Source organism: Lepidochelys kempii, chromosome 22 (assembly GCF_965140285.1).
Source record: "Lepidochelys kempii isolate rLepKem1 chromosome 22, rLepKem1.hap1, whole genome shotgun sequence".
NCBI lineage: Eukaryota > Metazoa > Chordata > Testudines > Cheloniidae > Lepidochelys > Lepidochelys kempii.
The window spans coordinates 9,587,153-9,609,491 of record NC_136401.1 but is presented as its reverse complement, the minus strand read 5'-3'; the positions used below and the strand labels follow the sequence as shown (position 1 = coordinate 9,609,491).

The following is a 22,339-nucleotide window of genomic DNA, read 5'->3' as shown; positions in this document are numbered from 1 at the left end:
GGTATATCTATACTTCATGGTAAACCTGGATCTGTGGGACATGGGCTTAGTGTGCATGTTACACTACACAGACAACCTGACTCAGGTCCACACTTTGACCTGAACCCCGGTCTTCTGCATCCCAGATGTGTGCCCCAGCCACTGGGCTACTGACTGCAATAGGCCACCTGAGCAGCTGACCTGGCTTAGGTGCCTAAGACCAGGAAAGGCATCACGGTTGAGAATCCCAAGCAGAGGCAGGCGCCTACAGAGTTAGGCACGTCTTATTGGCTAGCTTAGGCAGCTCCCAGTTGGCTTGTTGGCATCTGTGAACCCCTTCCTGAGATGTCTAACTCTCCGTGGCCTATTGGGGCTGTAAATTCCACTGGGTGGCAGGGCCCAGCGTTGCAACCCACTGACGTCCCCTGTGTGAATCAAGCCCTAACGCTTTTGCTGCACTAAGAGATGCCGGGGCTCACATCTTCTACAGCCCAATTTCCTGACTGCCACCTTTGTTCTACATTGAATGCAGCAAAAAGGGGAGTCAAACTAATTATTAAGTTAAGGGGGCTGCATGAAAACAGGTGTCTAGTAGAAACAGTGCAGTCTTGTGCACATGATGGACATCATACCGTGCTAGAAGGGTTAGAAAAAACAATGGCAAAGATGGAGTGGAAGACGGGGGGGAGAGGAAAACCACCTAGCAACCAGGGTTGCTGGGTGGGGGTTGGTATAAATAGTAGTGCCTAAAAATGAAGCAGCAGGTAAACACCAGCAATCTGGGGGCCTGTTTTAAGCTCTTTATAAAGCTGCTTTTCATCTGAGGCAATAGTCCATGCATGTCTAGGGAGCATCATTTGGAGTTTGGGGGAGTGTTTTTAACCCTTCTGAGTCACAAATAACAGCATGCTGGCCAAGTGACTCTTGGCAGTCCCTGTCCGCCGCATTGCCTTCAGGTGTAACTAGGACCCAGTGCACAATCTGGATTCTCAAAAAGAAAAGGAGGCCTTGAGGCACCTTAGAGACTAACCCATTTATTTGAGCATGAGCTTTCGTGAGCTCCAGCTCGCTTCATCTGGATTCTGTTCATGGTGCACAAGGAGGAATAGACCCCAACTAAGCTCACAGGAGTGAAAAACTAGGTGCATGCACCTCCGCCCCCCCCCCCCCAGCTCTGACAGCACCATCTTTAGAGTCTCTTTCAGACTGAAGCTGTCCTTTAGCCATTTGCCCTGTAGTTCGTTATCCACGACCTCCACTCAGGGAAGGCACACAGCACCACGTCCTTTCTGGAACTACTCCTTGCTCATTTTACTATCTGGAATTTGCTTTTCGTGGCTGTTGGAACAGGTGAGTGAAACCTGATCGCCTTGGTGCCAAGTATTCATGCTAGGAGAGCTCAAATGTTTGCATAAAGCGAGCGGTCACACAGTGAGGTTACCCCGATTGGAATGAGTAGGCAGTTCAGACATCGGACATTCAGGGCAGCGGGGTCCAGCTAGGTGGCCCTAGCCTGTTTGAATTAGCAAGTGCCTCATGCACAATCCAACCGGGGAACCCTGAGGTGCTCACCACTTCATGGGGCATGTAAAGTAAGAGAGCTCCAGAAAATAAAGTTTCTCTCAACTGGTGGCTTTCAAAGCTGAGCTGGAGGTGATCAAGCCCAGCTCAGGAGACAAGTGCCTTTGACAGCCTTTTGTCAAGCCATCCAGCCTTCACCACCTCTAAAGATTGCTGCTGCTCAACGGTGCCTTCCCTTAATCTGAATATCTGCAACAAGTGCTTTTTATTTATAGAGTGGCTTTCCTCCAGAAAGATCCCAAAGAACTTTAAACTACCACCACATAGGAACCACTGATACAGAAAAACAGCCACCTTTGGGATGTGGGGCAGAGACTAGGTAGCACGCTACATGTCCACAATGAGTGGGCCAGACACACCCGGGCCAACCCGTTCTAACAAACGGGGCCACAGAAACTCGAGTGTCCACAGCAAGCCGACAGCATCTCTCCTTATCAAAAGGTGTCCCCCAAAAGAGCCACAAAGATACAACTAGCCCAGGGGTTTTCAATCTTCATTGCACCACCACGCCCTTCTGACAAGAAAAGTTACTTCACGATCCCAGCAAGTCTAAGCCAGCTATGACAACCCCATTCAAAGGGGGTCAGGACCCACTTTGGGGTCCCGACCCACAGTTAGAACCGCTGAACTAGACAATCAGTGTATGTGCCACGTGAGAGCTGGGCCAGCCTGGCCAAGATTGGTCTGCAAGTTTTTAGGAGTCGTTTCCAAAACATGATGTTTAGCTCAATAAAGCCATTGCTAGGGCCTGTCGCCAGCTGACAAGAATGGTCTGAACACTCTGATAAAGTCATTTCTATAACCTGAACAACACCACTAACATTCTCCCTGAAGTCCCAGGATGAAGCACTCCCAAGCCAGGAAGCGCACATGCTAAGGTCACAATAACATATTATTCCCCTCCCCACCCCAGGACCCCTCTGTAAAGATCAAACACACTCCATCCATGTTAGCCAGGCAGCCTAGCTCCATGCAGGGGAGCTAAGGAAGTGGAAGCCACGCTGCAGGCCTCCCAGCAAAGGCCTTTTTCAGGAGGGACTTGGAGACAGTGGGAGATCTCCGGTCGAATCAGAGGTTCAGCGTAGGTGGCGAATACCACAAGGGACTGAAGTTTTTGTTTGACTTGGGCAGAGCAAAGGGGCAAACGACAAAAGATGGAGGGAAGAGAAGAATGCAAGCAAGCACGCAAGGGCTTCTAGCTCCACCGTAACTCTAGGCAAGTGGCACCTCATAACTCTGCTGAAAGGGCATTTCAGGACAGGCTCCAGCAAGGCTCCTCAGTGAGCACAACAGCCATCCCTTCCCACCTCCATGGTCTCCCAGGGCAGACTATTTCTCCCCACCCTCAATGTTCAAAACCCAATATTGGCTACGTCCAGTCTCATCACCGCAGCCAGATTCGTGGCTCGCAGAACTCAATTACTCAACGGAATCAAAGAGAAGGGCAAGAGCCAAGTTTATCTACCCAGGAACTTAGATGGCCCTTCACTACCGTGGTTCATCACCATAGCATTGGAGTGTCTAGAAGCATTCAGGCAAGCAAGCAGGCTTGGATCTTAAGCAACCTCCCCTGTTCACCATGGAAATCTCTCTCCACAAGCAGCACTGAGATAATAGTGAAACTAACCCACTCAGGCAAGGACATTCAAAGGACACACAGAGGTGTTACTGGAAGACATTCAGGGTATGTCTACACTGCAGCTGGAGATGTACCTTCCAGCTCTGGTAGATGTACACATGCTAGCTTTGATCAAGTTAGCATGCTAAAAATAGCATTGTGAGGGCAGCAGCCTGGCTGGCAGGAGGGGCTACTCAATGAAATTTTAAATTTCTGATTCCGAACGCCCCAAAGCTACTCCTGCAAAAGGTGGTTAAAAGTTGATCCTGAAAAACATTCAGTCGCAGACAGTCACAAAAACTCACGGGCTGCATCCAAATATTAAAGAGCCCTTCATCATCCCAGCACAAGACGGCTCCAAGGGCATTTCAGGCCACAAGGCAAGGAAACCAAAGCTTCAAGACAATATGTGTAAGGATGTGTAAGGCATTATTAAAAACTGATACCACCCACCAGGGTTTTGGCCCCTTAACTCCAGTCCTCACCATCGAAGTTCTATCTATAGAGATGAAAATGTGGGTCTCAATTAAGTTAGCTCAATCAAGTCGTCTTAACTTGACTGACACCCTCAGCCCCCTTCAGTACCACGGACACAACTAACATTTGGTCTGGTCGTACTGTAGCCTGGGTGGGAGACTACAAGTGATCCCAACCAGCACAATTGACCTGAAAGCTGTTCAACTACAAAGGGGAGGGCTAACTCAACTGGGCCTTTATGCCCACATAGAACAAGCTCCTGGTGTTTTTCTTCAGCTGTGGTCAGTACGGTGGAGGGAGCTCTAGCTTTGGATGACTGGAGCCACGGGTGGGTGATGACAGAACCGTTCACTCCGTTTCTATGTAGATTGAAGATAGCCACACAGGCTTGAAATAGAAAGCACCTAGGGTAAAATTAACACCGGTGGGAGAAGCATGGTCCAATGAACAGGTCAGTGGCCTTTGAGTCAGGACACTTGGATTCTAGTCGCACCTCTGCCACTAAACTTGCTGTGGGACCTTGAGAAAGTCACTTCAGCTCTCTGTGCCTCAGTTTCTCCACCCAGCCGGCATCTGTCCTGACTAGTTAGACTTGGGCAGGGACTGTCTCTCACGTTGGGCCTGACTGTGGCCAACAACCATGCAGAGGATCGGCACAAAGGCTTATGCACCACTTCAGGCCTTGTGCCAATCCTCTGCATAGTGGTCGATTTCACCTCTAATAAACGGAGCGTCTTGCCACATCTAAGCTATGAAACCAGGCTCGGGGCTGAAAGACCACGCAGAGAGAATGTATTCCACCTGTTCCATCCCAGCTGGTCACTAGGCCATGGCTTTGCTGCTTGTGAGCAAAGACTCTCATGGCAGAGAAACAGAAAAGGCCTCCAAGTCACTTGAGGCACATGATCCCTGTACACATCACTGGGCTTTTGTTGTACATGAAACAGGACACCCCATATGAGCATGGCCCTCAACCCATCAAGCCCTAAGGGTGCCTAAGGGGGGAGACAGAGGAGGAAGGTTTAACAGGATTCCCTGCTACAGACACTTGCAATGTTAGTTCAGCCTTTGGTGACACCAACGGTTTTAAAATGACTGAGGGGTGCTCTCTGCAGAATGGAGCTCTCCAAGTGAACGGAGACACCGAGCAGCTGCTAAGACGGATCAGCAAGACACCTCGGAGGAGACCTGGATTTGATTTCTCCCACTTGCACTGGACACCTAAATCCACAAGCAGAAAGATTTGGAAGTGTCTGGCTTGGGGCCATAATGGACTGGATTCTCTACAGCAAGCACCAGAGGTATACATTTCCCATCCCCCCGCAGCCAAGGGCCTTGATGCCTCCAAGGTGATGGAGTTCCCACTTGGGAGGGGGGTTTAAAATCACTGCATAGGGCTTAGATTAGCACCTCCTAGATTAGCTTCCTTTCCAGTCTGTAGCCATCTACCTCTGGAGCTTTGCTAGCCACCCCACATCATTTTAATAGGTAGTAGGGGGAGCCTGGCACCAGCTTTCTGCATGGCAGATTTATTGTCAGGGAGTCTGGCCCCATAGTTTAAATACATCCCAATAGACTGTTTCAGTGGCAAGGGAAGGCATGGAGATCTGTCAGTGTTGCTCCATAGCGCATGCTCCCAGAGATGCTCTTTTCCAAGTGCCATCTCCCCACCCCCCCCACCTCTATACCTCTGGCATTTGAAACTGCTTCCTCAGTGCCCCACTTTGCCTTTAGACAGTGATGTTTCTTTAACAAGATAGTCCATCCCCCGTAGCTTGGCAACTGTACTGATTTATTGCACGTCGGAGGAGGCCATAATAGGAACAAGCCATGCCTTGGGCAGCTCTGAGCTCTGCACCTCATTTTCGAGAAATAAGTAAGTTTTACTTGCCCTATTACAAAACACAACCTTCTCTGTGACAGCCCCTTCTCAGCTGGTGCCTACCTTTCAGGACAATGGAAATCCAGGCAGAAAAGGGGACACATGAGGATTTTAGAAATGACTGAGAAACTGGCAAGCCATTTAAACAAGGGTGATACTTGGAGACATCTGATGAAGTGAGCTGTAGCCCACGAAAGCTTAGGCGCTAATAAATTGGTTAGTCTCTAAGGTGCCACAAGTCCTCCTTTTCTTTTTGCGGATACAGACTAACATGGCTGCTACTCTGAAACTTGGAGACTGGGAACTCCTATCCACCAGGTAGTGCTGTTGACTCACATTTGTGCTGTTGAAACAAGAGGTCTTCAGAAGCAGCCTTTGATTGTGATTGCTTTGGTGTCTAAGGGTACAGCGCGAGGCACCCGGGGGCCAGATTTTCAGGAGGGCTGAGCTCCTGCAGCTCCCACTGACTCCAACTGGAACTGCGAGAGCACAGCATCTCTAAAATAAAAGCAGCCTCCAGAAGCCAAGCAGGGCATCCAAAAACAGAGCCAGTAATAAAAAATTGTCCACTTCAAACTTTTTGACCTGTATCCTTAAGACTGAGATAGTTACTAGAGTCCTCCCCCAAACGCTATACCAAGGAAGTCATGATGCCAGCTTGTTTCCTTCCGCTTTAAAAAGACCCAGTTGCCACTGGGTCACTAATACATATGCATGTCAGCAGGGGCACTGGAGAAAGTTGTGGTGGGGAGAGGAAGACAAAAAAAATGCAAGAGCACTTGTGAATGCAGAAGGAATCTGCACTTAAAGGGCTGGATGGTAGCACTAGATAATATACTGCAGAGAACGGTCCTGCACTGAAAGAGACAGGGCCTATTACTTTACTATAGTCCCGTTCCCTTATGCTAAGTATCCCATAATACCTTGCATCAGCTGAAGTAAGTTTTGGCTTCGGTAAACAGGAAAGCTGTCAGGATCAGGACATATGACTATTTTATCGTGGCAACAGGCAGAGATTTATTCTCACAAGCCAGTACCAGAATGTCCCAAAGGGAAAGGACAAGTGATATGATTGTTCTACCCTAGTACAAACCCAGAAGATGCTTTCATGCTCCTTGCTATCTGGAATGCATGTGTTCAGAACAAAGACACCAGAAAAACAAGATAGAAAGCGGATTCGTTAAATGTAGTTTCCTAGGACGTACACAGTACATTGTACTTGTAACCAAATAAGGTATAAAAAGATAGCTTTAGAGGTGTAACTTGGGAGCACACCTTCTGTGTGAGATGAATGTAACAGTGCTTTGCAGAGACTGGTATCATATCGAACGGTTTTCCTATACTCATAGCAACAAACCTGTCTGACTTTGGTCATGTGATCTCTTGAGTATATTTCACAACAAACCAAAGCATGGTCAAGCAACTGATTATACAATTTATCAAGAACAGGATGAACAATCTCCATTTTTTTCCCCCATGAACCAAAAAATGCAGATCAGGTTAACTGAAAATTTTCATTTCAATTTTGACCTTTGTGTGTATTTGTTTATGTATTTTGCTATAAATTAACTTACATTTCAGACCAAAAACTGGTTTCAAAATGAGAAACGCAACTTTCAATCTGAAAAAGGTTGAAATGCCCCATTTAGAGGGGAAAAATCCAAAGTCGTTTTGAAACGGGAAGCTCATCAGAACTGATCCTTTCCCATTCAATTCTGGCTTTTTCTCCTTGGACTGACACTGTCCAAGGAGAAAAAAATGTTTTGTCCAAAACTTCTCGACCAGCATTTTCTCTCTGTCCCTAGAGACAGGGTGTGCAGAGGGGAATGCACCCGTCAGAGCGGGTGGATGGGCAGTTTGGCAAAGTGGCAGCAGTTATCCCACACGCTCTCTTAGCCCAGGGCATTTAGGAACAGGATTATATGAGGCGGGGGCCTGAGATAGCAGGGACTAGACCCGATGACCCAGGAGGTCCTAATCTAGAATTCTTCCCTAGGCACCAAGATATAGCTGTTGTCTGCTAAGGGAACATATCACCTGCCCCACCGCAGGCAACACCACGGGATTGATTCTCCACGTTCCCGCACCCTGCTTGTTGTTGGCTTCTGCCTAATGCATTTTTCCTCCTAGCTAGTCAGTGGGGCATTCGCTCAAACTGGTGTCAAGTATCAGAGGGGTAGCTGTGTTAGTCTGGATCTGTAAAAGTGGCACACAGTCCCGTACAGACTAACGGACATATTGGAGCGTATGCTTTCATGGGTGAATACCTACTTTGTCGGATGAGCTTATGCTCCAGTATGTCTGTTAGTCTATAAGGTGCCACAGGACTCTTTGCCGCTCAAGCTGGTGTGTATCACACCACCTAGGGTCAGTTCAGTCGCATGGTTACCACAGAGATGAAATTAAGGGATTCTGCACAGGGCTTTTCATCTAGTTTTAGATTCTCTGTACCTCAATCTATAGACAAAGAAGTGTTACTCTTGCAATCTAGCACTTCATTCTTTCACCAACCAGCAGTATCTCCCCATCCACCCGCAGTCTGCTTATCTGGCTATTGTCCAGCAGCATCTAGTACAGGATTCATTATTTCAGAGTAGCTCTCTATTATTCCTTATCTACCCACGGTAGTTATTTATTTAGATCCATACAATGTGGCCATCACAGGCACTGGGAAACATGTATGAGGCATTTAAAGTGATACAAGCCAAAAATTGGTCACTCCTCCTTCCACTCAAGCAGGGCTAAACTGCCCCCTCTCTCCAGAAGGCCGGGTAGTTAGAAAAGCAACAGTCTGAAATTCAGCTAACTCTGGCTTAATCCAACCAAGGGGTGGAGCGAGTTCTGGAGACAAAGGACCCATTCACTGACTATCCTGCCAGCTAGCCCCCCAGACCCATTCGCTCAAACCTGGCAGGCTGCTAGCGCCAGGGTCTCAGCTGATGGCAACTGCTACAGCATCACGGGAGCAGAGAGGCAGCTGCTGATGAGCGCACGCCGTGAACTGAATCAGGCTACGGAGCACAACTCCGAGGTGGTTCCTGCGAGCAGTATCCCTTAGCCAAGGTACTTTTTTCACCACTATGCATAGCAGCAGTTGAGCTCCATACAACATCTCTTCACCCATCCATCTGCCAGCTGCAGAGTAGCCCCAGCCTACACCTGGCAGGAGCAGCTTGACTGAAGCAAAGTTCAGATCCAAGTCCAGATGTCCACCGCTGGTCCCTCGTCTCCACCCTGGACAGAGCCACACTCCACATACAGACAGCCCTGAACTCGGGATCTGGATTTGAGCACTGCACCTTGAGCCCCTCCCTACTGCTACGTGTTACTTCATAGCATCTGCCTATCAGTCTCTCCAGAGACCCTCTCACTTCACCTTGCCCAATGCTAGCTGCAGCCACGCTTTTCAGAATGGATGCTGCACCTGTCCCATCTTGGCTAACAGCCATTGATGGACCTATCCTCCAGGAACTTATCTTGTTCTTCTTTTCCATACTAATTTCCCTATTATCAACAACCCCCTGAAACAAACAAGCTTCTACAAGCTGGGAGTGGACGACAGGGGATAGATCACTCTGTGATTGCCCTGTTCAGTTCCTTCCCTCTGAAGCCCCTGGCACCAGCCACTCAGAAGACCGGATAAAGGGCTAGATGGACTATTGGTCTGACCCATTTATGGCCATTCTTATGTTCCATGGTTTGATTTTTACTTTCATCTCCTTTTCCCTCTCCTGTTTCAGTGGCAAAACGTTTTGAAAATGAAAACATAACTGGTGATTTCACTCAGATTTTCAAGCACATGGGTGAGGTTCTGTGGTCTGAGATGTGCAGGAGGTCGGACGTGATCCTTCTGACCTTGAACTCTATAAACAAAAGCCTCTCCACTTTCTGAAACCCATACAATGAAAAATTATTTCACAGACAACCTTCCCCCCGCCCTCCAACACACACACCATCTCTCTGTAGCAGCAAGGTACCAGCATTTTAGCTGATCTCTGAAACAGAGACTACCATGAGCTCGTCAAACCTGTCCTTTGCTGGCTTTACACACTTCAAGATCTCCATCCTTATTTAAGCCCCTCAATATTCTGGGATCTGGATACCTCAAAGGTTGCCTTATGCTCCAGAAGGAGCCCTCTGGTTGAGAACTCTGCTCCTTAGGCACAGCAGAATTGCCTGCCAAACGAATGAGAACGTGAATCACATGTAACAAGTGCTAATTGTGTCTCTTACTGCTTGACTGGAAGGTGATTTAACCTATAGCAATGAAATGCAGTATAAGAACCCAGCTACAGTAGAAAGGAACCAAGCTGCAAAGCATGGGTCTGCTATATCTTTTTGTGCCCTTCTGCATCAGCCATGCATCTGTTTAAATAAAACCCTGGTCTTCATCAGGAGACTAGGATCAGCTTTTCATTTCCATGCTAACACACCCATTAGCACTTCTGTTAAATCTAGCTCTAAAATAAAAGAGGCAGTGGTCCATCAGCTGAATATTAAACAGCGTGATTAAAGATTAATGCAGTATGAGAAACGGCTCTCCTTGCTGTTACACCATTAGAAGGGATTTAAAATAACAAAACTGCCATTTAACACACAGTGGCCACCATTATAAAGTCATTTGCTCTGTTATGATACAAATTTTCAGAGATATAATCAAAGATAAATACAGATTTTATATTCTCTATAAAACAGTGGCAACTATGCAATCTGTGTTGGTCTCATGCTGCCTTGCTAGATCTAGCTACTTACAAAGCCCTTATCACTGTAGTATCCAGGTCCCTTGCAAGCACTAAGGAATTTATTCTTTCAACTCTCCTGAGAGGTAAGGAAGCATCCTTGTCCCCATTTCATAGATGAAGAAACAAAAAGGAGATTAAGCGACTTGCCAAAGACCCTGCAGGAAATCTGTGAGGAGGTTGGGAATTGGACCCCCATTTCATAGATTTTAAGATCAGAAGGGACCATTGTGATCACTGAGGATAGAATTTTCAAAAGTGCCTCAGGGCAGGTATGCAAAGGGACTTGGGTGCCCAAAGAAGTGGAGAGGCACCTGTTCATTTTTCCAAAGTGCCTAACGTACTTAGGCTCTTTTGAAAGTCCCACTAGTCACGGAGCTGCATCGTTAGGCACCGAAATCCCCTTGCAAATTTGGTTCTAAGCAACTTAAGAGCCTGAATCCCATTTTCAAAGGGACTTCAACACTTTTGGAAACTTCTACCTTGTAGTCTCTGCTGACCTTCCCCATGACCCCCGGGCTGAGCCCAACAACTTTGGTCTGAGCTAGTGCATCTTTGTCGGGAAGATGTGCAATCCCGAATTCGGTGAACTGCTGGCCCTATTCGGTGAACTGCTGGCCCTATTCGGTGAACTGCTGGCCCTATTCGGTGAACTGCTGGCACCTGCACCTAACTTTAAAGCTTACAACTAGTCCCACTGAAGTCAGGGGACTGAGAATGTACCTTACCTATTGGAACCAATTACTAAAAGATAACCGCCCCCACTGTTAAAAATGGAGTCCTAGTCAGAGTTCCCAACTCCCAGACGCGTGCCATAGCCACGAGAACATCCTTCCTTCCTCAACCACAGTGCAGCATCTGTCTGGCTAAATCTGGCTGGGGTTTTGTTTACAGGAAGCCACGAAAAGCTGAAGTTTGCTGCACAATTGAAGCTTTTGGCTGGAGGGCACTCCGCATCTTCTAGGAGGCTCTGTGGGCAGGACTGACAGAGACTTCAGCATCTAAATCCCAAAATCAGGCTGCATGTGGATGCATAAAACCCCCATCAGTTGCTGCTGAACCTGCGGGTGCCTAAAAACCCGCAGCGCCTATGTTTTTGCTTGGGTGCCTATGGTCCTCTCTGAGCACTTGCGCTGCAGACCCACACCAGGCGTCTGGATTCTTACGTCCCAGAGCGATGCACGATCCAGGGTAAGAGATGCTCCTCTGCCTAACTCGCCTGCAGGGCCCAAGCCGCTAAGCATGTTCAGAGCTCGCCTACCGGATCGGCCCCTAAGGACCAGATTACCCAAAATAGCCAGAGGAGGGGGTGCTGCCCAGTGGTTAGGGCACTCACCTGGTAGGTGGGAGATCCAGGCTCCAGTCATCCTGTGCCCATGGCTTTTTAAAAAAACAAACAAACAAACAACAATTCACAGTGGAGCAGCTTCAACAGGAAAGATGGTGGGATCCAGACATCAGACTGTCTCATAGCCCAGTGCTTAGGGCACTCACTTGAGAGACGGCAGAGCCCAGTTCAAATTCCATCTCCCCATCATGTGGATTAGGGGCTTGAACTGGGGGGTGGGAAGGGTGTTTCCCAGGTGTTTCCTGGGCAAGTGTTATGACCACTGAGCTAAAAGTTACAAGGTGGGGTGATAGCACCTACCCCGCCCCCTCCCCAAATGGTGGAGACCCAATGCCCAGAGGGGGTTTGCAGCAAAGAATCCCAAGCAGAGGAAGGCACCTGGAGGCGCCTATCTCCCTGAGAGAAGGACAGCATAGCCCACCCCCTGAGCTGGGCATCTGCCATTAGCTACTTGAGGCGAGGAGCCGTCTCGCACACTAGCTTTTGTGAATCCCAGTCTAAGGTACCTGCCTCTCCCCATCGCTGTACAGGGAGCCCAGGCACTGAACTCGGGCTTTCTAGAATTTCTAAAAGTTAGGCCTGGCAACCCTCAGCATCACTGACTCGAGCCCTTGGCGTTCCAGGTGGGATGGAGGGTGCTTGGCACAGCTTAGACTAGTGTTTGTGTTCTGGGCCATTAAATGCGTCAAGAATCCGTGGCACTCTGGGAGGAGCGCTCTGGGCCCCCAGATGCTAACAGCAGCTGTACGCCTGACGGATCGATGCCACGGGGGAGTGCTGCTAGAAGGAGCTGCTATTAGCCTTCCTGAGGTATAAGTGAAAATCAGCGAGGCAGGAACGTGTGTCAACGATCTGGCAGTTTGGCTTTAAAACACAGCCAGCCACCAACACCCAGGGCCAGATTCTCTGCTGGCTGTAAATCTACGCAGCTCCACTGAACACAATGCAGCTGCCACCATCTCGTGCCAGCTGAAGATGTGGCCCATAATTCAGACTGATGCTGCATCTTCAGATGTCTCCCATGCACAAGCGGACAGCATCCCTAGAACAATTCCAGCCATTCCCTGTATGGAAATGGACACTGTAAATAAAGAAAGGCCCTTCCTAACTATTGAATGCAACACACACGAGCTTCTTTTGCTCTTCACTTCTTTCCTGCTCTCACCTATTAGATTTCTCTCTCTCCCTGGTACATCCATATCCCCATGCTTAGCCAGCCTTCCCCACAACATATGCTTCCCCAAGGACTTGGACCCCAGTCCATGCTGGCTAACTGTCCCCCATGCAAAGAGCCACCCATTGGCCAGCGTGTGTTATACAGGTTCCCCTCTGCGCCAAGCCACAGAAGAAACAAGGCGTACAGCTCAGCTCCAGCGGCTTGGCTCTTTAGCTTAAGCTGTTGGCGATTGTGCTTTTAGCTCTGGAGGTCCCTGATTCAATCTCCGTGATGGGGGGCAATACGGCAGCCAAGATGGCAGCCACCACAGATGTGCTCGTCTGGATTGGCAGCATGCCATAAATGCTCACCTGCCAAACAGGAACAACAGCCTGACATACCCAGAATAAATGTCAGCCTGTCACTGGCCTGCTTGCTGAGGTTGTACCACAGGGAGTTATTTAGGGGCCTGGTTTTGGCACCTGTGCTCATGCAGAGTAGCATTTACATGGTAGGTCCTAGTCAACGGGATTATTCACCATGAGTAAAGGTGGAAGAATAAGGTCCATATTTATATCGAAGGCTGGTCAAGTTCAATGCACAGGTGACAGATTCGGAGGCTGTCTCAAGCGTTACTCCAGCCTCAGTGCGGTCACTGCACAAATTCGATCATCAGCCCTTACAGGTGTTCTGATTCCAGTAGGACGAATGAGGGTTTGGGGATTGTGTGGAAGGGGGCATGTCCAAACTGGTGCCATGAAGAAACTAAAGCGGGTGTCCCCCCATCAGATATATTCAGTAATGAACAACGCTTTCCATGGGGTAAGGTGTCACAGAGTGAGCGGTACCTGTTTACAATGCATTTATCCTTTTCTAGCAGTGACACACAGCATCTTTCCTGCACAGAAACAACATCGAAGCACAAGGATTGGCTTGCAAGACACTGGATTCTCTAGCCACATTGGCTTCCCTAGGGGGAGTAGGTATCATCTCCATATACCTCATTAGTAAGACCATTTTTGGAATACCCTGTCCCCTTCCAATGGCCACCCTTTAATAAAAAGGATGCTGAAAATATGGAAAGGGATCAAAAGAAAGCAACAAGAATCAGTCTGGAACACCAGTTGTTTTAGAGGTCAGGAGGTGATCTGATCATGTTCTACAGTTAACAGGTGGAGGTTTCTTTAATGTCACAAAGGCAGAACAGGATCCAATGGCTGGAAGTTGAAGTTAGACAAATTCAGACTAGAAATAAGGCACAATTTTTTTTTTTTTTTAAGACAGTGAGGGTAATTAACCAGTGGAACAATTTACCTAGAGACACGGGGGATTCTTCGTCACTTAGTGTCTTTAAATCAAGATCGATGTCTTCCTAAAAGATACACTCTAGTGCAACTACAGGTTATGGGTGTGATGCAGGATCACGGGGTGAGATTCTATGGGCTGTGATAGACGGGAGCTCAGAAGTAGATGATCAAAATGCTCCCTTCTAAGGCTTCAGGAAACAAAAGCTCCAAAATCGTCTAGTGTGGTGGCCACCCAGCCAATCAACAGCTGGTAAGAGCTGATGTAAAATAGCTGGTAAGAAGCCATTTGCAATGCCTCTGTAACAGAGCAAAGGATCATGCACAGCTACGCGAGTGCCTCCTGCCTGCATGTTAATGACACAGCAGAATGGTGGAAATTCCTCAGGTTCATATAGCACCTTGGTGAAATGATTCTCCAGAACATAGTACCTATTTGCAATTAAAAATCAAGGTCAGGGAAGCGGTCGGCTCTGAGCCACCCTGAACATGAAGTCTGGGAAATGCCTCTGATGCACAAGAAGTGACAGATCTGGCAGGGAGTCTCGAAGACTAGCAAATAAAGTTCCTAAGTCTCCAGAGCAGCAGAGTTCTCCACTTCTTGCTCTCCACTCCAGTGCTTTACCTTCCCCCTGCCCTTCTCTTTTTAATCGTAAGTGTAATTAAAGTTCCAAAAATTGTCTCCATGCCAGCACTTCCGTAATGTGCCCCATCGCTGGGGTGATCAACTTTCTGCCCTTGTCAGCCGCAAGTGTGGAGTCGCACCCTCGTCCCGGGGGAATCCAGCTTCATAGAGCCGGAGCGGACAACGCAGCCAGCCTGCTTACACGGCCCCTGGACTGACTCATCAGGGCATCACAGGAGAGATGAGCATGTCCTGGTAGCTAGGCTGAGTGGAAAGTTATTGGAGCCATGCAGCTAAAACTCAACTGGCAGGTTTGAAGGGTCAACAGGCCAAAGAGAGTTTGGCCCTGGGGTTGGGGAAGGATTTACTGGTCCTGCATAAGAGCAGAAGGTCAGAACAAAAGTGATGTTTCTCCAGCTTTATTGTGGTCTCAGTCGCAACCCTCCCCTCTCCCCGTACAGTACAGCAGTGCTATTATCCCATTGTACAGACGGTAAACTGAGGCAAAGAGAGACCAAGCAACTTGGCCAAGGTCATCACAGGTCTGTGATGGAGCAGGGACTCAAACCCATGTCCCCCAAGTCTTAGGCTACTGTCTTCACCACTGAATCATCCTTCCAATCTATTCCTTGCATTTCCACCGACACCTTTTCCACTTTGCCCCTCTCCAAGACCTTCCCTGTTAGCTGCTGTGCACCCCAAAGTCTATCACAGATAGAAGAGTTCCTGTCAAGATTAAGCAGACACTGAATAAGACAGCTCCTTTAAGGCACAGTTTGTACCGAAGGGGCCAGGCAGTTTTGGAAACAGCTATTTGATTTATATATGTTCAGAAGTCTAGAGACTTCTCTGGGTGGCCTTTGGCTCAAATGTGAGAGTCCCCTGACCAAGAGTAAATGGTCCTTATTTAATTACAGCTACAGTGAGAATAATGAAGGTACATAATTAGAGCACCCTGCATTCATTTGGAGCCCAAAGCCCTTGGCAAATCTTACAACCTGCCAAGCAGTGAGAGGAGATGCACGTGAAAGCCTGCTCAATTGATGCAACTTTGCTTTTACTCAGTGTTAAGCTTTCTCTGCATTGTACCCAGGACCGATGGGAAGAAAAAGGGGGTGGACAATTGTACCAGGGGCCCAGAGCTCGGGGGGGGGGGGAAAAAGAGACTCACAACGTCTGTGTAAATAAAATTTGGAGGAGATGGGGTCCCAGCAAACTATGTACCAGGGCCCCAAACTTCTCTCAGTGAGTCTGGTATCCATGCAAGTCTCTAGAAGCAGCTCCTCTTATGAGTTGCTGATGCCTGACGTGAATCTCTAGCAATAATGCTTGCCTTTGTACTTTATAAAAGTACGTCTACAGTATCAAATTTCAAAGCACTACACCAGCATCTTATTAACGAAACCTCGTAACAGCCCCAAGAGTAGGTATTATACCCATTTTACAGATGGACAAATCAGTTCATGTTTGTGCCTCAGTTTCCCCAAGTTCACACTGCAAGCCACAGAGACAAAACGTGCTTAGGACCTGGATTTCAGAGCCAAGTCTCGACAGTACAGTGCCCAGAGGAAGCCATATGCCAGAGTTGGGTAATTCTGCATTACAGGCCTCCAGATGCTATGGTAATTTACTCTTGGACATGGATGTGAAATGCTCAAGTCTACAAGAGCCTCCAGTTACTCTGTAGTTCCACAGTATTTAACAGACAAAACCCGAGTATGTAACGGACTCTGGGATTTGAACCTGGGACCTTCAGAGCTACATTAGCATACCTCAGATGGCAGAAAGAACTAAAGGCCAGCTTTTAAAAGATAATTAGGTGCCTAACTCAGTTTGATTTCAGAGAGAGTTACGTGCCGAAATACCTTTAAAAGCTGGCCCTAACTCCTTTAGCTGGAAACCTTAGAAGACTTAAGCCTCTTATGTTTAGCAACCACTAGAGGGGTACAGAGAGCTAAATTTGCAAACAGATACCATGAACACGTCCTCACGCATACCATGCATGCCCTGGAGTTTCGTTTTGTTCCAGGCATACAATATTTATGCTAAAACGCATTGAGACAGTTAAACAGATCTAGCTGAACTGCTCTGGGGGGAGAGGGAGAAGCACTTGAGAAACTGTCAGTTTAAGATTTTTGGTCTGCGAGATTTTTATTTATTTTTTTTAAAATGGAACAACATGAATATTTTAGCAGAACGTTTTCCTATTGGAATTTTTTCATCAACACAAAAAATGACTGCCTTTTGGTTCAGTACAAAAAGTGCTGTGATTGTTTCCCCAACCCCTTGTTGTCTCCCTCTCCCCACACGGATCCCCAAACTTTCCAATTCTTCATTTGAAATAGAAAATTTTCATTAAAAAATATCAGTAAAAAGCTTTCAAAGAAAAAAATATATATAGTTTGTGAAAAATTCCAAAGGGAAAATGCTATTTCTGAGCAGCCCTCATGAGCAGCACTGTCATGAGGTGCTCCATTCCCTGCAAGGATGTTCTGCCGTTATTTCAGCAAGGGGCTCTTAGAGTTTCCCCCTCATCTGTGAGAGGGTTGTGCATTGATGCAGTGGACAGAGCCCTGGACTGCGACTCCAAAGATGTGGGTTCTGTTCCAGGCCCTGCAACAGGCCTGCTGGGGGACCGTAAGCACGTCACTTCCCTGTCCTAGGCCTCAGTTTCCCCACCTGTAAAATAGGGATAATGATACTGCTCTCCTTTGTAAAGCACTTTGATATCTACTGATGAAAAGCACTTGATAGAAGCCAGTTGTTATTATTAAGTGACGTAACTAAAGTTTGTCACATGCTGCTTTTGTTTTCTCCCATATACACCCACGTACAATATACCTTATTAAAATGTTCTCTTCTAGCGATAACCAAAGAATGAGGCAGCCCCACTTCCCTTTACAGACAGACTTTATGACGTGCTGAGAAATTATGCCATGTATATTGACAGCAGAACATTAAACGTGTGTGACTTAAATGGGCAATTTAAAGTCAAAGTTTTTGAGCAGTTAGGCCCAGGGGAGCAAGCAAACGAACATGAAAAAAATCTGACCCACAGACACACAGCGAGTCAGGGACCACCACTAGGAACAGAACCCAGGCGTCCTGACTCCAAGACCTCCTGCTCTCGCCACTGCCCCGTATTATCCATGATTTTGGCTCGAGTCAATTACATTATCTATGCTGCTCTTTCAAGGATGAAGTCTGCAGTAAGCGTTTTCTGCAGAATGAAATCAATTATGGATCCTTCCCAGAGTACCAGTGCAAAGTAACTCTGTTTCCTCATGGAGAGGTAGGAGGAGGAGAAACAAGGAACTAGCCTGCCTAGTCTTTCTGCAGCCTTTCAGGCCTCTCTCTGCCTGGCCGCTGTGGCCAAATCCACTCCAATCCCTCCCCCACCTAGCACTGAATATTAATTACACAGGTTGCTCAGGCAGGAAGCTTTGCAGCTGTTTTTTCTTAGGCCTTCTGTGAACCTCTCTTGTGCCTTGCATGTTCTTGACCAGCTCATTGTGAGTCAACACCAGCCCTTGCAAACTCCAAATTATGAAGCCACTTAGGAGACAGCAGGGTAGGACTGCATTATCTATTACCTCTCCTCATAGCACCCCAGGAACAAAAGACTCCCATGTCCTTCCTCTGATCCCCCACAGCAAGCCTGGTCTAGAGTCACAGGTACTGAACACGAGTAGACTGTGTGGTTGGGACATGTCCCTGTCTCAATCTCCGTAGCCCTTCACTTGCGGTCTCCCCGTCAGTGTAACAAACTGGCATGGCTAAGGGATCCCCTTCAGCTAGGTCTGTGTCCGCTGGCATGTTTGCTGCAGGCTGGGGTTACCGCTACACCAGGGGTGGGCAAACTTTTTGGCCCAAGGGCCACATCAGGGTTGCAAAACTGTATGGAGGGCCGGGTAAAGAAGGCTGTGCCTCCCCAAACACCCTGGCCCCCACCCTCTATTTGACCCCTCCCACTTCCCACCCCCTGACTGCCCCCCTCAGAACCCCTGACCAATCTACCCCCCCCTGCTTCTTGTCCTCTGACCGTCCCCTCCTGGAATCCCCAGCCCCTAACCACACCCTCCCCCTCCCCCCCGGACCCCACCCCGTATCCAAACCCCCTGCTCCTTGTCCCCTGACTGCCCCCTCCTGGGACCCCCCAGCCTCTATCCAACACCCCCTGCTCCCTGCCTGCTGCGACCCCCTATCCACGCCCCCACCACCTGACAGCCCCCCCCCCAGACTCCCACGCTGATCCAAACCCCGCCCCCATTCCCCATCCCCTGACCACCCCCCCCCCCGAACCTCCACCCCATCCAACTGCCCCCTGCTCCCTGTCCCCTGACTGCCCCTAGGGATCCCCTGCCCCTTATCCAACCCCCCCAGCCTCCTTAACGCGCCGCTCGGCCGGAGCCAGACGCGCTGCCCTTCAGGAGTGCGCAGCCCCACTGCCCAGAGTGCTGGCAGCGTGGCTGTGGGGGAGGCGGGGGACAAGAGCTCAAGGGCTGGGCAGGATGGTCCCACAGGACGGATGTGGCCCGCGGGCCGTAGTTTGCCCACCTCTGCTCTATACCAATCCCAAGGCCTAAGAAAGGCAACAGGCTACCTGTCTGGTTGAGCTGTGGTTTACTTCTGGGAGGGTTAAACAGTTGAAGTGAGCAGATTAGCTAGAGAAACAGGTTTCATTGTTACCCAGTCCCAGGGTGCTTTCTCCCCATCCCTGCTGGGGGCATCACCCTACCACAGCTTGGATTACATAAGCAAAACAAAAGAGATGGGGAGCTTCAAATGAGCAGAGGGAAAAATTGATTTTTCCTTTGCCCCAAGGGACTCCAACTAACACTCAGAACCTCTGGGTGTTCTTTCCTGCTGGCTCCAAAGCTGCTAGCAGCAGATCAATCACTTTATCTTCCCTCCATCTGACAAGAAACACTGAGAAATCAAAGGTTTCAGAGTAGCAGCCGTGTTAGTCTGTATCTGCAAAAAAGAAAAGGAGGACTTGTGGCACCTTAGAGACTAACAAATATATTTGAGCATAAGCTTTTGTGAGCTACAGCTCACTTCATCGAATGCATTCAGTGGAAAATACAGTGGGGAGATTTGTATTTTCCACTGAATGCATTCGATGAAGTGAGCTGTAGCTCACAAAAGCTTATGCTCAAATATATTTGTTAGTCTCTAAGGTGCCACAAGTCCTCCTTTTCTTTTTGAGAAATCAAAGCCACTGGCAGCAGGTACCAGTGGAAGCAAAGGCTGTGAATGAAACTCGCCTACCTGGGAACATTTAGAGGCAGTCCTTGTTTCTGTCTCTTGGGAGAGGGAGGGGGGAGTGCAGTGGAATTAGGAATAGAAACGAAACTCGTTACAAAGCTTGTCTCTGCCGCCCTCGCTGTCTAACGCATGCCAATCAGGCTCCTGGAGAGGTGTTAGAAAAGTCAAGCCAGACTACTCAGTGCTGATGGAAACAGACATTCAGCCTCCAGGGAAAGAGCAACAATACAGGATCCTTCCTCCCTTTGAAACAGTGAGCGGAGCGGTGGGAGACAGCCTCTGCGCAGGGGACAAGGGGAGCGAAGAGAGGACCTGCCAGAGGCGCAGTGGAGGTGCCGAGGAGAGAGGAAAGGCAGAACACAGGCCTGGGATGGGAGTCAGGGTTCTTGCTGCACGGCTTTGGCTAAGTCTGATCGGTTTCCGACCTACCCGGCAACAACGACTGTATGCACTATACTGTAGGTGCTATCTAAAGGGTTAATGTTATCGTGAAGACCCTGGTCACATTCAGGAAAGGATGCCTGCTCTGTGGGTCCCTTTGGGCAGATCTACACCACAGCTGGGAGCAAGCCTCATGCCAGCAGGGCTCGAGCTAGTGTGCTAAAAACAGCAGTGTGGACGTCTCAGCTCGGGCTGGAACTCAGGCTCCCAATCCCACCTGACCCCTATAGGCATGAGAGCCCGAGCTCCAGCCTGAGCCACGACATCCACACTGCGGTGTTTAGCCTGCTAGTGCTGGTCTGTCCACCCGGGCTGGGAGGGTGGCTCCCAGCTGCTGCGTAGGCACACCCGTTAGAGCTGGATCCCAGTTCGGACATCATGCTAGCATTGCTCCTTTGACTTCAGCGGAGGTCCTTCCGATTGACAAGGGACCCTGCCAGATCAGCCAGGCCCTAGCTAGCCCGTGTTACCTAGGCAACTGGGCTCTGTGGCTAGAACACCAAGTATTCTCAGGGGATGTAATGTGATGGGAAACGTCTTGGCCAATACACCAGGGATGTCCAGAGCTAAAAATGTGAACTAAGTCACCACAGCTCTGTGGATGAGGCCTGTAATAGCTCATATCCTCTGGGGATTGGCACAGAGAGGGACCTGTAAAAACCAAAAACCACACATGCCTATGGTTTACAACAACATTCCACAGTTCCCTTTCCCCAAGGGCGGATGTCAGGTGTATAATGGGGGTGGGTATGTCTACACGTGTCTTTTTACCTCTAGCCCAGGTCTAAACTAGAGAGAGATTTGTTACTATAGCTATACCAACAAACCCTTCGGATACAGACATAGCTCATACTTGCAAAAAAGCCAATATAGTTTATACTGATTCTCCAAATAGAATAAGCTATCCTGGCAAAAGCACTTTTATGCCAGTATAACTTTGTCTCCACTAGCGATTTTTGTCCATATAAAAATGACACACACACACACGCACAAACCCCAACCAACATTGCTAGACTGGCAAAAAAAGTGTGTGTAGAGCTGGCTATAGTTAAAGGATTGCCAATTAATTCAAAGTAATTAATGCTTTAGTAAAAGCTAGTCTGGACATACCCTAATGTCTGTTGCAGGCCACAAAGTTTTGTGGCTTATCCTAAGGCTCAGGTAATTGGAAATCAAGAGAGTCTAGTGTAGAGATACCCAACATTGTGGGACCCCCAGTGCTTTCCCGTTGAGGAGTGGTTACTGAATAGGTGGGTCCTTTCCAGTATGCTCTTGCCAATCCAACAAGTGACCTCACTGAATACATAGCTCCCTGCATGCTGAGAAGCCACATTTTCACAAGAGCTCAGAGCCAGATTTGGGGGGTGGGGGCGGAGCGCTCAGCACCCACAACTGGGATCAAATTCTCAACAGATTTGTTCCCATTTAGACACAGGAATAAGGTGCAGATTTCCAAGATTGTTCAGTTCTCAGAAACTGCCATTGTGATGCTTCTCACCAGATTTTTTTTTAAAAAGACTGCACATTTCTGGCCACTTATGGTGCTTAAAAGGGAATATTTGACTCTAAAATCAGCAGATTCCAGAGTCATGGCCACTGTTGTTCAGTGAAGGAGTATAAAAGCATACTTCCAGCCCAACCCTCCACTTTCCTCTCTCCTTTCATAACAGGTGCATTAATTTCCTGAAATTAAGGTTAAAAAAAAATAAAACCCACCAAACAAATCAACACTCAAATCGGGACACCAAGAACTTAAGGTTTCTCCAGTAGCATCAGTAATAAATACCCAATTCTGATATAGAACTTTTCTTCTGTAGCTCTCAAAGAGCTTTACAAAGAAGGTAAATATCTTTATCCCCATTTTGCAGATGGGGAAACTGAGGTATAGAGAGAAGTGACTTTCCCAAGATCACCTAGCAGG

At 48.3% G+C, this 22,339-nt stretch overlaps 1 protein-coding gene across 1 annotated transcript in view; it reads right to left on the bottom strand.

Moving 5' to 3' along the window:
- KCNJ5 (potassium inwardly rectifying channel subfamily J member 5) overlaps positions 1-22,339 on the bottom strand; it is a 184,774-nt gene that overhangs the window by 65,842 nt on the left and 96,593 nt on the right. The gene's annotated exons all lie outside the window — the stretch shown is intronic.